The sequence below is a fragment of the Maylandia zebra genome, linkage group LG10, assembly GCF_041146795.1.
Source record: "Maylandia zebra isolate NMK-2024a linkage group LG10, Mzebra_GT3a, whole genome shotgun sequence".
NCBI lineage: Eukaryota > Metazoa > Chordata > Actinopteri > Cichliformes > Cichlidae > Maylandia > Maylandia zebra.
The window spans coordinates 6,355,456-6,372,285 of record NC_135176.1 but is presented as its reverse complement, the minus strand read 5'-3'; the positions used below and the strand labels follow the sequence as shown (position 1 = coordinate 6,372,285).

Genomic DNA, 16,830 nt, shown 5'->3' with positions numbered 1-16,830 from the left:
TGCTGCATTGAGCTGCGGCCGCAAGGTGGTTGGTACCTGCCGTGGTGGTAATCCCCGAACCAAATGGTGGACACCAGAGGTGAAGGGAGCCACCAGGCTGAAGAAGGAGTCCTATCGGGCTTGGTTAGCCTGTGGGACTCCGGAGGCAGCCGACAGGTATCGACAGGCCAAGCGGAATGCGGCTCGGGCAGTGGCTGAAGCAAAAACTCGGGTGTGTATGAGACTTTCGGACTGCCGCGAAGAGATTCTGGCAAACCGTCAGGCGTCTCAGGAGGGGAAAGCGGTGCTCTACCTGCACTGTGTATAGTGCTGGCAGAGCGCTGCTGACGTCGACTGAGAAAATTGTCAGGCGGTGGAAGGAATACTTCGAGGACCTCCTTAATCCCACTGACACGTCTTCCGAGGAGGAAGCAGAGTCTGGGGATGACCCGCCAATTTCCGGGGGCGAGGTCACTGAGGCAGTTAAACAACTCCTTGGTGGCAGAGCCCCTGGTGTTGATGAGGTCCGCCCCGAGTTCCTGAAGGCTCTGGCTGTTGTAGGGCTGTCCTGGTTGACACGCCTCTGCAATGTTGCGTGGAGATCAAGGGCAGTACCTGTGGACTGGCAGACCGGGGTGGTGGTCCCCATCTTTAAGAAAGGGGACCGGAGGGTGTGTTCCAACTACAGGGGGATCACACTCCTCAGCCTCCCTGGGAAAGTCTATGCCAGGGTGCTGGAAAGGAGAGTTCGTCCGCTAGTCGAACCTCGGATACAGGAGGAACAATGCGGTTTTCGTCCTGGTCGCGGAACACTGGACCAGCTCTTTATCCTCTCGAGGATACTTGAGGGTGCATGGGAGTTTGCCCAACCAGTCTACATGTGTTTTGTGGACTTGGAGAAGGCATTCGACCGTGTCCCTCGGGGTGTCCTGTGGGAGGTGTTGCGGGAGTATGGGGTGTCTGGCCCATTGCTACGGGCCATTCGATCCCTATACAACCGTTGCAAGAGCTTGGTTCGCATTGCCGGCAATAAGTTGGACTCGTTCCCGGTGGGTGATGGGCTCTGCCAGGGCTGCCCTTTGTCTCCGGTTCTGTTCATAATTTTTATGGACAGGATTTCTAGGCGCAGCCAAGTGGCGGAGGGCTTTCGCTTTGGTGGCCTCAGAATCTCATCTCTGATTTTTGCGGATGATGTGGTTCTGTTGGCTTCATTGGGTGAGGGCCTCCAGCTCGCACTGGAACGGTTCGCAGCCGAGTGTGAAGCAGTGGGAATGAGGATCAGCACCTCCAAATCTGAGGCCATGGTTCTCAGCCGGAAAAGGGTGGAGTGCCCACTCCGGGTCGGGGATGAGTTCCTGCCCCAAGTGGAGGAGTTCAAGTATCTCGGGGTCTTGTTCATGAGTGATGGGAGAAGGGAGCCGGAGATCGACAGACGGATTGGGGCTGCAGCTGCAGTAATGCAGACGCTGCACCGGTCCGTCATGGTGAAGAGGGAGCTGAGTGTAAAAGCGAAGCTCTCAATTTACCGGTCGATCTACATCCCTACCCTCACCTATGGCCACGAGCTGTGGGTAGTGACCGAAAGAACGAGATCGCGGATACAAGCGGCAGAAATGAGCTTCCTCCGAAGGGTGGCTGGCCTCTCCCTTAGAGATAGGGTGAGAAGTTCGGCCATCCGGGAGGGGCTCAGAGTAGAGCAGCTGCTGCTCCACATCGAAAGGAGCCAGCTGAGGTGGTTCGGGCATCTCACAAGGATGCCCCCTGGGCACCTCCTGGGTGAGGTGTTCCAGGCATGTCCCACCGGGAGGAGGCCCCGGGGCAGACCCAGGACACGCTGGAGAGATTATATCTCTTGGCTGGCCTGGGAACACCTTGGTATTCCCCCGGATAAGCTGGAGGAGGTGGCTGGGGAGAGGGAGGTCTGGGCCTCTTTGCTTAGGCTGCTGCCCCCGCGACCCGGCCTCGGATAAAGCGGATGAAGATGGATGGATGGATGAAAATATATAGAAAATTTATTCATAACACACTGGAAAAGACCCAGGGAAACCGATTTAACAATAAAAACCCTGAAAACCATACATTTCACATCCGAGCCTCAACTCTAATCGCCCGGTACCAAATCACTCCGGTCCGTGGCCTGGGGGTTGGGGACCGCTGACTCAGACCATGGCTCATATTAATGAGGTGGGTGGGAGGGAGTGGGGTGTGAGGGATAGTGTTTACTGACAGCCTGAATCGGGAAGGGGAAGAAGCTGTTTGTTAGCCTGGAGGTGTGGGACCTAACTGATGTTAGGCACCGAAGAGAGTGCAGTAGGTCAAAAAGGTCGTGGGCAGGGTGCAAGGGCTCACCTGTGATGGCCCTGTGATCCTGGAGTAGGGCTGGGCCATATTATACCATTCACGGTAATACCGGTACAATGTTAGGCAACGATAAGAAAATGAAATATCGCGATATAATGTGGTTGAAATGCGCATGCGCAGTGCCTTTGTTTTCATATGCACAATGCCGATAAACCATGGCGGCAACAGAGAATGAGAAGGGAAAACGCAATCATTGAGTGAAACGGATGAACCAGAATTAGTTTGTAAAAATGGTGCCTCTTCAGTGATGTGGAACTGGTTTGGTGTTTGTCTGTCAGATACACAACAAAGCACTTTTTTTGTAGAACATGCAAGCGGGGTCGTCATTATTGCCGTATTTGTCGTACACGGGTATTTTTGAAAACTGAGATTTTCCATTTTCGTTTTAAAAAAATAATCCCGTCCACACGTAAACGCAGAAATGAAGGAAAACGCTGCTAGGAACATGCCAAAGCAACAGGTGGCAATATATTCCTAACCGTGTAGAAATGTTGGCCAATCAGAAGTCTAGAAGCCTCGGTGGGAAATAGCAGAGGTGGGACCAAGTCATTGTTTTGCAAGTCTCAAGTCAAGTCTCAAGTAATGTCAGGCAAGTCAGAGTCGAGTCTCAAGTCACTGGTGTAAAAGTCCGAGTCAAGTCACAAGTCTGAAACTTTGAATTTCAAGTCCTTTCGAGTCTTTAATAAAAAAAAAAAAAAAAAAAAAAACGAAAAAATAATGTTGCAGTTATATGCTAAATGTAAATATTAGACCATGTAATTTTAAAATCTGTTTTTCTCAACACATGACAAAATAGTGAACTTAGAAAATATACACAAATTGTGAAATTGCACCTCTTTAAAATGCAGCTCAATTAAACCTAGTTCCAAGAATAATTTTCACCGACAGTTCTGAGATAAGCTGCATGTTATTCTTGGATGCGGTTGTAGGACCAGCTTTAAAATCGCATGACAAAAATATCATACACATTAAAAAAAAACTGTATCACCAACGTAGCCTGGACAACATTTGCTAGTTAGATGAAGTCAGCTATCTCATCTTAGCATATTTATATGCATATTTATAATCATACGGTTCTTGGAGTGAGTGCATACACTCATGAAGTTTAGTAACCAGGTACAGTTTACCGACGGATGGGTACAGGACCTTGAAATGCACCGTGTAGAACGAAAGACCATCGTACCTATCATAAGTTTACCAGTCTCACAAATTGTCGTCATAAATACACATTCCTTAACCGTTTATTAATAGGACCTTTGAGCTCAACGGTAATTAATTAGTAGTGGAAATAATTTCTGGTACCCATCACAGAAATGTAGCAGTGACAACAATATTGTATGCTGTAATCGTACTGGGCAATTAGTGATACAAAAAACCTGTTTTATCCTGTGAATAAAAGTATATGTTTTTGTCAATGTACCATAATAACAGAAGCGAAACGCAATATTGTGTCAGGACAATTCACTATTTATGCACAATAAATAAAGGAGCATAGCGCGACAATTTCTGTTCAGCGCCAGACTTGCTTGTAACCTATATCACTAATTATGTTAGGAAAATGACGTATTAACTACTAAAAAACACTGACCTTCGTGTAAATGCTTGGAGCAGACTAACCTGTGAGCTGGAGTGTTCTGGGACGTTATATTTGATCTTTGAATGGCTGCAATCCAGGCCATCCGTCGCGTCTTTGTTACTTCGGAAACATGGCTTGAACAATTTCTCTTCAACGACGTAATCCGATAACAACCGATCTCTTTACCCGTCGGCTTCCCGTGGCTGTCATGCGACCGGCTATTGCAGTTAATAATACAACGGCTTCTTGACATTTTTGTGTTTCTTTTTATTGCTGTATAACTGATTTCAATTGAAAGCCTGCGTGCGCTAGTACCGCTTGCCACGAGTTCCCAGAATCCTTTGCGGTTCTACCCGTGAATGACGTCACATTTTCAATCTCTATATAATATGCATGTTAAATTTTATATTTGGGGTAAAATATCAAGTCTTTTCAAGTAAACCGGTTCAAGTCCAATTCAAGTCCCAAGTCAGTGGTGTAAAAGTCCAAGTCAAGTCACAAGTCTTAGAACATTTTTTCAAGTCAAGTCTAAAGTCATAAAATTAATGACTCGAGTCTGACTCGAGTCCAAGTCATGTGACTCGAGTCCACACCTCTGGGAAATAGTAAACAAAGCTGGGGCATAGAAGCAGAACCGAGTTGTATGTGTGGAGGGACAGTAACGGTGTGTGTATATTTAAGCATTTAAACACTGCAGAGAGTACAATTAACAGTGTTGTAGAAATTCATTTCACCGAATACTTTGTTGACAGTGTGACGTCAAAAAAGGCGCACACTAACACTTTTCACTCGATAAAAGTTAGCATGAAGGTATGGAAGCCCGTTTCCGCCACTAAAAAAAAAAAAAAAAAAAAAAAAAAAAAAAAAAAAAAAAAAAAGATCCATAACTCGAAATTTCGAGTTATTAACTCAAAAGTTTGAGAAAATAACTCGAAATTTCGAGTTAGCGCTGCCAATAAAAAATCTACGTGGCTGATGTCATTTACTTGTTACCCAGAAGGATATGGAGCAAAGGGGTGCGCACTCAAAACTGGATCGTGTAGTGAGCTACTGTATAACAACAAATGGCGCCAGGTTCTTCAGTTTTGAATGCCTTCCTACAAATGATAACTGGATAAAAGGTATACAAAAACAGTGTGACAGCGATTGTTACATACAAAGTTGAATAGAATGCAACGTGAGGGTTAACCAAAGGTACCTATAGGATCTCTGTTACACGCTAATGACACCTGTTATGTCTGATGAAACAGACGTTTTGCTGAAAGCATGCGTAATAAGTGTACAACACTGTATAAAACAAAATCACAAATCACCCAAAGCAGGGAATATGACTGACAACTATATAAATAAGGAACAAAACCAATAAAACTGTAACCAGATAACTGAGAAAATGTGGGATTGACTGTATTGTGATGCTGATTGTAGTTACAGTGCAAATGGACACTTAAAAATGCAGTTCCCACTTCTCCACCATAGTCAGGGCTCATAATGTAGGTAGGCACAGATACTTTGATGATAATATGGTGGCTTTATAATAGGTAATTTTAATTTACATCCTTCCTTACAGCATGGGAGACTTGACTGAATTCTTGAAACAAAGAGAAGTCTCTGAGGAAATTATACAGACCTTGGAGAATGAGAAGGTACTTAATTCCAACAAGATACTGGTTGAAATGCAACTTTTCCTCATTGTTCTTAAGTTAAAAATAGGATTGTATTTTCAAGGCTGGTTGTTTTAATAAATTAAATTATTTTTCCATCTTTAGATTGATGCCAGTGTCATAAGTCTAATGACAGATGAGGAGCTGAAGACTTATTTGCCATCATACGGTGATCGTCTAGCAGTACAGGGAGTGCAGAATTATTAGGCAAATGAGTATTTTGTTCACATCATCCTTTTCATGCATGTTGTCTTACTCCAAGCTGTATAGGCTCGAAAGCCTACTACCAATTAAGCATATTAGGTGATGTGCAACTCTGTAATGAGAAGGGGTGTGGTCTAATGACATCAACACCCTATATCAGGTGTGCATATTTATTAGGCAACTTCCTTTCCTTTGGCAAAATGGGTCAAAAGAAGGACTTGACAGACACAGGAAAGTCAAAAACCCTCTAGCAGATCATTACATGAAGGAACCTTTTAAAAAAAAAAAAAAAAAAAAAAAAAAACAAGCGCGTCCATGCTCACAGGTGTACACACAGGTGATCACACCCACAAACTACACCCTTTTTGGCTCCTACCTCAAAGCACACTGTGTTCTGTTGATCTTATGTGCTGCACAATAATGTTTAATATTTAGTATTTACTGTCATATTCCCATATATCATTGTGATGTTGTTTATTCTATTACTCTTGTTCTCTTCTGCTTGTTTTCTTTTTTCTTTCTCAGCAGGTGATCCAGGTGATCGATATATGCATTTTTTTTTCTGCTCATTCTGTTGGTTTTTGTTTTTTGCCCTTCTCCCCTGTCCCTCTTCTCAGCTGTTTCTCTTTCCCTCTTTCTTTCTCCCCTTCTTTCCCCCAGTCAAGTCTGTCCCGTATTCAGTAAGTGAAAATAAAAGAATAAAAGGGGAATCAAATGGACCATTACGGCAAGGCTGGGATGGTCAATTTGGTAAAGTAAATTCGTTGGGCATCTTTCTTTGCCTTTAGACAACAATTCTGATGGGATAAGAGCCAAACGGGACAGGCAAGAGAAGAAAAAAAAAAATAGTGAGATATCTTGCAGAGGGATGCAGCAGTCTCAAAATTGCAAAACTTCTGAAGCGTGATCATCAAACAATCAAGCGTTTCATTCAAAATAGTCAACAGGGTCGTAAGAAGCGTGTGGAAAAACCAAGGCGCAAAATAACTGCCCATGAACTGAGAAAAGTCAAGCGTGCAGCTGCCAAGATGCCACTTGCCACCAGTTTGGCCATATTTCAGAGCTGCAACATCACTGGAATGCCCAAAAGCACAAGGTGTGCAATACTCAGAGACATGGCCAAGGTAAGAAAGGCTGAAAGACGACCACCACTGAACAAGACACACAAGCTGAAACGTCAAGACTGGGCCAAGAAATATCTCAAGACTGATTTTTCTAAGGTTTTATGGACTGATGAAATGAGAGTGAGTCTTGATGGGCCAGATGGATGGGCCCGTGGCTGGATTGGTAAAGGGCAGAGAGCTCCAGTCCGACTCAGACGCCAGCAAGGTGGAGGTGGAGTACTGGTTTGGGCTGGTATCATCAAAGATGAGCTTGTGGGGCCTTTTCGGGTTGAGGATGGAGTCAAGCTCAACTCCCAGCCCTATTGCCAGTTTCTGGAAGACACCTTCTTCAAGCAGTGGTACAGGAAGAAGTCTGCATCCTTCAAGAAAAACATGATTTTCATGCAGGACAATGCTCCATCACACGCGTCCAAGTACTCCACAGCGTGGCTGGCAAGAAAGGGTATAAAAGAAGAAAAACTAATGACATGGCCACCTTGTTCACCTGATCTGAACCCCATTGAGAACCTGTGGTCCATCATCAAATGTGAGATTTACAATGAGGGAAAACAGTACACCTCTCTGAACAGTGTCTGGGAGGCTGTGGTTGCTGCTGCACGCAATGTTGATGGTGAACAGATCAAAACACTGACAGAATCCATGGATGGCAGGCTTTTGAGTGTCCTTGCAAAGAAAGGTGGCTATATTGGTCGCTGATTTGTTTTTGTTTTGTTTTTGAATGTCAGAAATGTATATTTGTGAATGTGGAGATGTTATATTGGTTTCACTGGTAAAAATAAATAATTGAAATGGGTATATATTTGTTTTTTGTTAAGTTTCCTAATAATTATGCACAGTAATAGTCACCTGCACACACAGATATCCCCCTAAAATAGCTAAAACTAAAAACAAACTAAAAACTACTTCCAAAAACATTCAGCTTTGATATTAATGAGTTTTTTGGGTTCATTGAGAACATGGTTTTTGTTCAATAATTTTATTATTGAACAAAAACCAACCAACAACCAACAACAACAAGCATGATTTTGGGCAACCGGAGTGGGAGAGTGTGGGCAGAATCATTGCATTTGGATGGGTTAGAGAGACATATCTGCCTGTGAAAATTGCACCTGCCATTCTGGAACAAGCTGCCTTTGGATATGTAAAGAGTGATATTGTGGAGAATTTCCTTAAGTTCATGCCTGACTCTGAGCGTACAGTGTTAGAGGCGTGGCGATCAGACTTTAGCACCGTGGACCAAGAAGAACTTATAGACATACTTGATAACCACAGCTGCAGAAAGATACCAACAACCTGCAATGCCACTGAAGTCCTATTGGAGCTTGCACACAAAACACTTGTCCAAGAGCCTGCCTACAGTGGGGCAAAAAAGTATTTAGTCAGCCACCGATTGTGCAAGTTCCCCCACTTAAAATTATGACAGAGGTCAGTAATTTGCACCAGAGGTACACTTCAACTGTGAGAGACAGAATGTGAAAAAAAACAAATCCATGAATCCACATGGTAGGATTTGTAAAGAATTTATTCATAAATCAGGGTGGAAAATAAGTATTTGGTCACCTCAAACAAGGAAAATCTCTGGCTCTCACAGACCTGTAACCTGACCTGTAAGTATTTGGTCAATAACAAAAATACAACTCAATACTTTGTAACATAACCTTTGTTGGCAATAACAGAGGTCAAACATTTACTATAGGTCTTTACCAGGTTTGCACACACAGTAGCTGGTATTTTGGCCCATTCCTCCATGCAGATCTTCTCGAGAGCAGTGATGTTTTGGGGCTGTCGCCGAGCAACACGGACTTTCAACTCCCGCCACAGATTTTCTATGGGGTTGAGGTCTGGAGACTGGCTAGGCCACTCCAGGACTTTCAAATGCTTCTTACGGAGCCACTCCTTTGTTGCCCGGGCGGTGTGTTTTGGATCATTGTCATGTTGGAAGACCCAGCCTCGTTTCATCTTCAAAGTTCTCACTGATGGAAGGAGGTTTTGGCTCAAAATCTCACGAGACATGGCCCCATTCATTCTGTCCTTAACACGGATCAGTCGTCCTGTCCCCTTGGCAGAAAAACAGCCCCATAGCATGATGTTTCCACCCCCATGCTTCACAGTAGGTATGGTGTTCTTGGGATGCAACTCAGTATTCTTCTTCCTCCAAACACGACGAGTTGAGTTTATACCAAAAAGTTCTACTTTGGTTTCATCTGACCACATGACATTCTCCCAATCCTCTGCTGTATCATCCATGTGCTCTCTGGCAAACTTCAGACGGGCCTGGACATGCACTGGCTTCAGCAGCGGAACACGTCTGGCACTGCGGGATTTGATTCCCTGCCGTTGTAGTGTGTTACTGATGGTGACCTTTGTTACTTTGGTCCCAGCTCTCTGCAGGTCATTCACCAGGTCCCCCCGTGTGGTTCTGGGATCTTTGCTCACCGTTCTCATGATCATTTTGACCCCACAGGATGAGATCTTGCGTGGAGCCCCAGATCGAGTGAGATTATCAGTGGTCTTGTATGTCTTTCATTTTCTGATGATTGCTCCCACAGTTGATTTTTTTCACACCAAGCTGCTTGCCTATTGTAGATTCACTCTTCCCAGTCTGGTGCAGGTCTACAATACTTTTCCTGGTGTCCTTCGAAAGCTCTTTGGTCTTGGCCATGGCGGAGTTTGGAGTCTGACTGTTTGAGGCTGTGGACAGGTGTCTTTTATACAGATGATGAGTTCAAACAGAAGCCATTCATACAGGCAACGAGTGGGGGACAGAAAAGCTTCTTACAGAAGACGTTACAGGTCTGTGAGAGCCAGAGATTTTCCTTGTTTGAGGTGACCAAATACTTATTTTCCACCCTAATTTACGAATAAATTCTTTACAAATCCTACCATGTGAATTCATGGATTTTTTTTTCCACATTCTGTCTCTCACAGTTGAAGTGTACCTCTGGTGCAAATTACTGACCTCTGTCATCATTTTAAGTGGGGGAACTTGCACAATCGGTGGCTGACTAAATACTTTTTTGCCCCACTGTAGGCAGGCTCTTGGACAAGTGTTTTGTGTGCAAGCTCCAATAGGACTTCAGTGGCATTGCAGGTTGTTGGTATCTTTCTGCAGCTGTGGTTATCAAGTATGTCTATAAGTTCTTCTTGGTCCACGGTGCTAAAGTCACACACACACACACACACACACACACACACACACACATATATATATACACACATATATATATATATATATATATATATATATATATATATATATATATATATATATATATATATATATACATATATATATATATATATATATATACATATATATATATATATATAAATAAAATGCTTTCTCGATCTCTGTAGCTTAAGCACTTAATTATAAAGGCTCTCGATCGGTTTGCAATGGAGCTTTGCCTTGTATTTATCCTGTGCGCTCTCTCCAGGACAGGAGGGGGAATTTCCAAAGTATCCGATATAAACTTCTCCATGAAAGACCGTGGATCTGTACCTTCTTCTTTTTCAGGAATGCTGAGGATCCGGATATTATTACACCGACTTCTTCCTTCCAAGTCCTCCACCTTTTTGGAAAGAAATTTAGCCTGTCTTTCAAGACTTTCCATATCATTTTTCAATAAGGTGATTTCGTCCTCCGCGTTGGAGATTCTTTTTTCAGCCTCGTCAATTCGCCCTCCACATTTTTGTATATCAACTTGAACAGCTCCTATTGCTGACATAATACCGCCCATTTCAGTATGGAACTCTTGCTTGAACAAACGAATAGCGTTTAATAAGTCCAAGGTAGAAGGCATATCTGAATTTGCCGGTTGTTTTTCTTGTTCGTGTTCATGCATAGCGTCTATCTGCCCTTCCTCCACCCCGCTTTCATCTTGTGCCTCAAATGTAGTTTTTTGTTTGTCTTTGTTCAATTTTTTAGGCATGATAGCATTCTCTTATGATCCCAAGCTAGCTATATTAAACATAAGTTCTATTTGGATTTACAGAGAGTATTTAAAGAAGAAAAAAAACAACTGAGCACGCGAAGCACGGGTCTCCTCACTTTGCCGCCATTACCGGAAACTCCCATGAGTGGTTTTATGTCAGCCGTGTCAGCTCAGTAGGAGACAAATGAGAAAGGTCAACTGAAGCACAAACTTGAATGTTAGTTGGAAAGAACTTCTCAGTCACCTCCTCATTCTTAACTGAACGCACCAGTAACTGATAGACCGGCTCTTGTCGGCTATGGAATTCCTTCAACAAGTTCACGTGAAATGTCTGATATTTTTTAACTCTTTCTGGCATATTCAGTTCATAAGTGACTTTACTCACTTGTCTGACGATCTCGTATGGTCCATGCCATTTTGTCAGCAGCTTGTTATCACTGGTGGGAAGCAATAACAGTACTTTCTGACCTGGAAGGAAGACCCTATCCCTGGCCTTCTGATCATACCATGTCGTTTGATGTTTTTGTGCAGCTTTCATGTTGTCTTGCATCAATGATGCCATTTTCTCCAACCTCTTTCTCATGGTGATGACGTAGGCTGCGATGTTTTCGCCCTCTGCTTTGGATTCCTCCCAGCAGTCCTTAAGCAGATCCAGGGGGCCTCTCACTTGGCGACCGTATAAAAGTTCAAAAGGCGAGAAGCCAGTGGAAACCTGCAGGACCTCCCGGTAGGCAAACAGAAGGTATGGCAGCCATTGATCCCAGTCAGCACCTGTGTCAGAGACAAACTTGCGCAGCATACTTTTGAGAGTCTGGTTGTATCTCTCCACTAGCCCGTCCGTTTGGGGGTGATAAGGCGTGGTCTTAAGTCCCTTTATCCCTAACAACTTATAATCCTGCTGCAACAACTTGGATAGAAAGTTCGTTCCACAATCCGTCAGAATTTCTCTTGGTATGCCTACCCTAGAGAAAAGCTGCAGAAGACAATTAGCAATGTGACAAGCTTTAATTGATCTGAGTGGGAAGGCCTCAGGAAACCGTGTTGCATAGTCACATATGACTAATATGTAGCGATGACTTGTGGAGCGCCTCTCTAAAGGGCCCACAATATCCATGCCTAGCCTCTCAAATGGTGTTTCAATAATTGGCAGTGGTTGCAACTGGGCTCGTGCTACTCCTTTGCCTGAGGTCAACTGACATTTTTCACAGGAACGGCAAAACTCAGAAACCTGGACATACATCTCTGGCCAAACAAAACGGCTGCTGATCCTATTCAGTGTTTTGTGAAAAGCCATATGACCTGCCCATGGAATTGAATGACCCAAATCCATAACTTTGTTCCTGAACTGTTGTGGGAGTGCCACAGCTTCGCACTTCCCCTTTCTCTGGTACAAGATGCCTCCTTTAATCAAGTAAACTGTGTCTGCAAGACAGCTTACCTGACCTTGACTAGCCCCCTCTACCTCTGTTACCTTCTCAAACCAGGGTTTTAGCGTAGGGTCGCTTCTTTGGATTGCACCTAAATCTGAGGGAACATCAAACTCAAGTTGGTTGTTTGGCTTAGGAAACAATGCTGTACCTTTATCTCCCTGAGCCTTTGAACTTTTCTCTTCTTTTCTGAGCCCTAGACTTCCTAATCTTCCCTGGCTCTGTTTCAAGAGACTCCTCAAAAAAAAAAAAGGTAGTTCTTGCATCATTTCCTTTGCACTTTGTGCTCTTGTGACTACATGACAGGGTGTAAATGGTTCAGCTGTCGTATCTAGAGGAAGTGAGCTTCCAGATTCATCACCTAAGCCTTGAATGTCTTTCTCAGCACTCACTTGAGGGTCATAATCTGACTGATGTATTAGATCAAAAAGAGTGGGGATGTCATTACCAAGTATCACTGAATATGGCAAACTGGGAACCACAGCTACCACTAACAAGTAGGTTTGACCTCCCACTGTCAGGTAAACCTCAGCAGTGGGGTACCTGTGTTCGTCTCCATGCACACAACTTATTGTAGCTCCAACCCCACTTAGCTTTTCTCCTGAAATTATGCTAGAATGTACAAGAGTTTGGAAGCACCCAGAGTCAAGCAAAGCTTCCTCTTTACGCCCACCAATTAAAACAGGGACAGTACAAGCTTTCTTTCCTACCGGCTCTGTGGCTGGTCTTGGAACTGCACACAAATGAGATGGTTTTGACTTAAGGGGCAGGGCAAAATTGTTGTGTATGGCCAAAGTTATGACAGTGATAACATTTAATATCCTGAACTGAAGACTTAAAGGATTTCTTCACATTGTGAGGTCTATGAGAAGGGAGCTGCCTAGAACTAGAAAGATTTCTAGCCTGAACTTGACCAGAACCATGTTCACTAGTGATGTGACATTCTGTATAGAGGCTTCGAAGCTTGTGTCGAGTAATTGAGGGAGCGTTTCCGCGATGCGCGTATCGAGGCTTGCTTCATTTATGGGAGGAGCTGAAAATGATGACGTCCGAAGCCTCGCTTCCCGGCTGTACCACGTGACTGGTTCATGAAGTGGTTCGAACTTTGCCACGAGCTATGACAGCGATATAAACCCCTCAGACTTCATTCAAAAATGTGGGTGTTTGATTGAGAGTTGCGGTTAGTGAGAGTTTGGAGACAGTTTGGAGGTTTATGAGAGTGAGGAGAGAAAGTCAGGAGAGAATGGAGCCAGCTAAGAAGAAGAGGATGTCCTCCCCTGTGTGGGAACTGTCATGGTCCTGGGTCATTTTGGCCCAGCGTTTTGTGTTTCCTTGAAGTTCATTTTTGTGCTTTGTGTTTATTCTGATTTTGTATTGGTTTAGGGTTGAACCTGTAGTTTGGTGTGTGTATTCAGCCCTACCTGTGTCTGTCCTTGGTGCTCTGTTCATGTCCCCGTGTTGTGTTGTAAATCAGTCTGTGTGTTCCTGCTTTACTTTGAAGGCTCATGTTCTGGATTTCCTATTCTATTTTGAAGGTCTGTGTCTGTTGTCATTGTGTTCAGCTTGTGTCCTCCGGTCCTCATGTGTATTAGGTTCAGCTGTTCTTCCCTCCTGTGTGTGATTACCTGATTACCTTGTGTGTGTATATTTAGTGGGTGTCGGTCTGTGTTCATTGTCGGCTCGTCTGCGTTCTATGGTGTTCCTGTCTCTGCCCCGCACCCCTTTTGTATGGTCTCTGGTTTGTCATTTAGTTCTCTCAGTTTAGGTTTCTTCAGTCGTTTTGTCATGCCTCACTGCCTGTTTCTGCCATTTTCACTTTGTAAATAAACATCACTCCTATCATCAGTCACTGCTGCATTTTGGGTCCTCCCTTTCCTCCACACCACACGGCTCACTCCGCCAGCCGTGACAGGAACATTGATCTTATTCCTCCCAACAAGGTATGTAAATTTCTACAGAAGATGCATTTTCATAATACTGATGGTGCAATACAATTTATGCTAAGCTGTCTTTACTTTTGTACAAGGTGAAGTGTTTGCTATGTGCCAGGGAGCTGGGATATAACAACAACACCCCATCCATGCTTAGGCACTACAGAGCTTTGCATGAGAATAAGGGGAACACCGATTGTGGAGCAAGACCAGGTGAGCCATCAAATGCAATGATAATATAGCATGCTGTAATGTTACTAAATGATATAACAATATTATACAACTGTGTTACAGGAAAAATGATTCTATGTTTCTTTACCTTCTTTTAAATGTACAAAGATGCCTTTTGTCTGCCCTCTGCCTATGGTTAGATTAGTTTAGAATTATCTTTTTAGACTTTCCCAGCAAACACGTCTTGTTTCTGGGACATATTGTTTTAGATTGTTTTATCTTCCCTAGCTCTCTGCTGACGAGACTAGCACCATATATGGAGTTGTTTTATTTTATCTGTTTATTATTTGTTATCCTGTTCTCACTGTCTCTGTGCTCTGTGCCTATAAAAATTACCAAGCCACTGTGCATGGTGTGAGTTGTTCTTAGCAGCTCACCCGTGTACACGTTTGATAAAGAAAGTAACTTTGTCTCATTGTGTCTTTATTTCTCCTGGGTTTTTTACAGAGTTTTCCCCCAACAAACTGTTATAAGTTACGCGTGTGATATTTATATTTGTGCTTTGTTCTCCTGAGGAAAGACAATAAAGACAATCTCAAATAGATGAAGACCTGGTTAGCATGGTGATTGAGGACTCCCAGCCATTTAGCATTGTGGAGGACAAAGGATTCAAAAGATTTGTTAAATCATTAAATCCTAGCTATGTTCTCCCCACTAAAAAGGTCATAAAAGCAGTGAAAATTTAGTTTTTACAGAATAAAATGTGAACAGGCAGTATGTAGCTGTCCATACCTCAACGTTACAAAAGCACAACTACTGTCCACACCCTAACCACACCTCACAGTAAATGATCATTTCCATTTTAAGCATTTCCAAATAATCATTTTCCATACTGCCAGTATAAATATACACAGTATACTGCATCACTACAATATACATGTTTTACACACTCCTTTTGTTGTTGACATTTACAGGCTGTGTGCAAAAGGCCACACTTCAAATTCTTGCCCACTAATATTTTTACGTCCAGTAGGTGTCCTACTAGAGCAAATGAAGCTTCAAGAAGCTTTGCGCTGGGATGAACCAATTGGATGAAAAGCTTCAGTGCTTCATGAAGCTTCATCTGCCCATCACTACTGTTCACCCCCAATGGACTTACTTGGTTGGGCGTAGTGGGTCTCCCAGCTGAAGTAGGTGCTCTTGCTTCCTTTTCTGGCTGAAGTGAAAACCTCTGAGAGGCTAGCTGCTTCTTTTGCCGTCTTCGGGTCATGCTCATGTATCCAGATCTCCAGCTCTGAGTTTACCATTCTCAAAAGCTGCTCCAGAATTATCTGCTCAGATATTTCTTCTACAGTTGATTTTTCAGGTTTAATCCATCTTGAAAACAGGTCTTTCAATCTTACATAAAGTTCACGTGGCGTCTCACCTGGTTCAACTTTCAGAGATCTGAAGCGGCGTCTGTAGGTGTCAGCAGTGATCTCATATTTTGCCAGAATTGCCTCTTTCACCTTATCATAATTCTCAGAGTCTGTTAAATCCATAAGAATGTAGGCTGTGCGGGATTTACCTGTCAATTTACCTGGTTCGACGAATAGCCCACTCATCTCTGGACCATCGACACACGTTTGCCATTCTTTCAAACGTAGTCAGAAAATGTTCAATGTCATCTTCTGGTGACAGAGGAAAAAGTTTTGGTTCAATTAAAGACCTGGACCCACTGGCCACTGGAATGTCTTCACCATTGAATCCAAGTTCTTGATCTTCAGATGTTGTAGGGAGCGCTGGCGCCTCTGGTGGATCAGGCTTATATTACAGCGTTAACTTGTTGCTGGATTTGCTGAAATTGATGCTGCATACCTTTCCACCTTTGCTCCTGACGTGACAAATCCTTCTCCCACTTTTGGTCTCTGGCTGCTTCAAATTCAAATTCAAATTTTATTTGTCACGTACACAGTCATACACAGTACGATATGTAGTGAAATGCTTGGACAACTGCTCGTGACCTAAAGAAAACAAAAAAGGAAAAGGCTATGAATAAGATAAGAAATAAATATGAAAAATTAAAAAGGGTAAATTTAACTAGGAAGGAATAAAATATAAATTAAGGTTAAAAATGAAATAACTGTACAACACAAATTAGAATGAAGGGTAAATTTAACTGGGAGAATAAGATAAAATATATAAATTAAAGTTGAAAATAAAATAACTGTACAACAAAATACACAATATAGAACTATATAAGAATGTATGAAGAAATATAAATAAATATATACACAATAACAGCAGCATATACACAATAACAGCAGCGTGATTTAAGTAATGAAGTGAAACAATGTCCAGAATGTCCAGTGTGTGTAAGAACTGTATGTATGGGTCAGTACTGTGTGGTGGTGTGATTGAGAGACCGTATCTCCTGCGGGAAGAAGCTCCTCCTCAGTCTCTCTGTGTTGGTCTTCAGGGA

The 16,830-nt window shown here is 43.1% G+C and overlaps 1 long non-coding RNA gene across 1 annotated transcript; it reads left to right on the top strand.

The window, feature by feature from the left end:
• Window positions 1-13,978: 13,978 nt before the first annotated feature.
• On the top strand, window positions 13,979-14,834 carry LOC143420666 (uncharacterized). The gene is made up of 2 exons (XR_013100392.1): window positions 13,979-14,207; window positions 14,294-14,834. It is a non-coding gene; the product is annotated as an uncharacterized LOC143420666 (long non-coding RNA).
• Window positions 14,835-16,830: the final 1,996 nt, after the last annotated feature.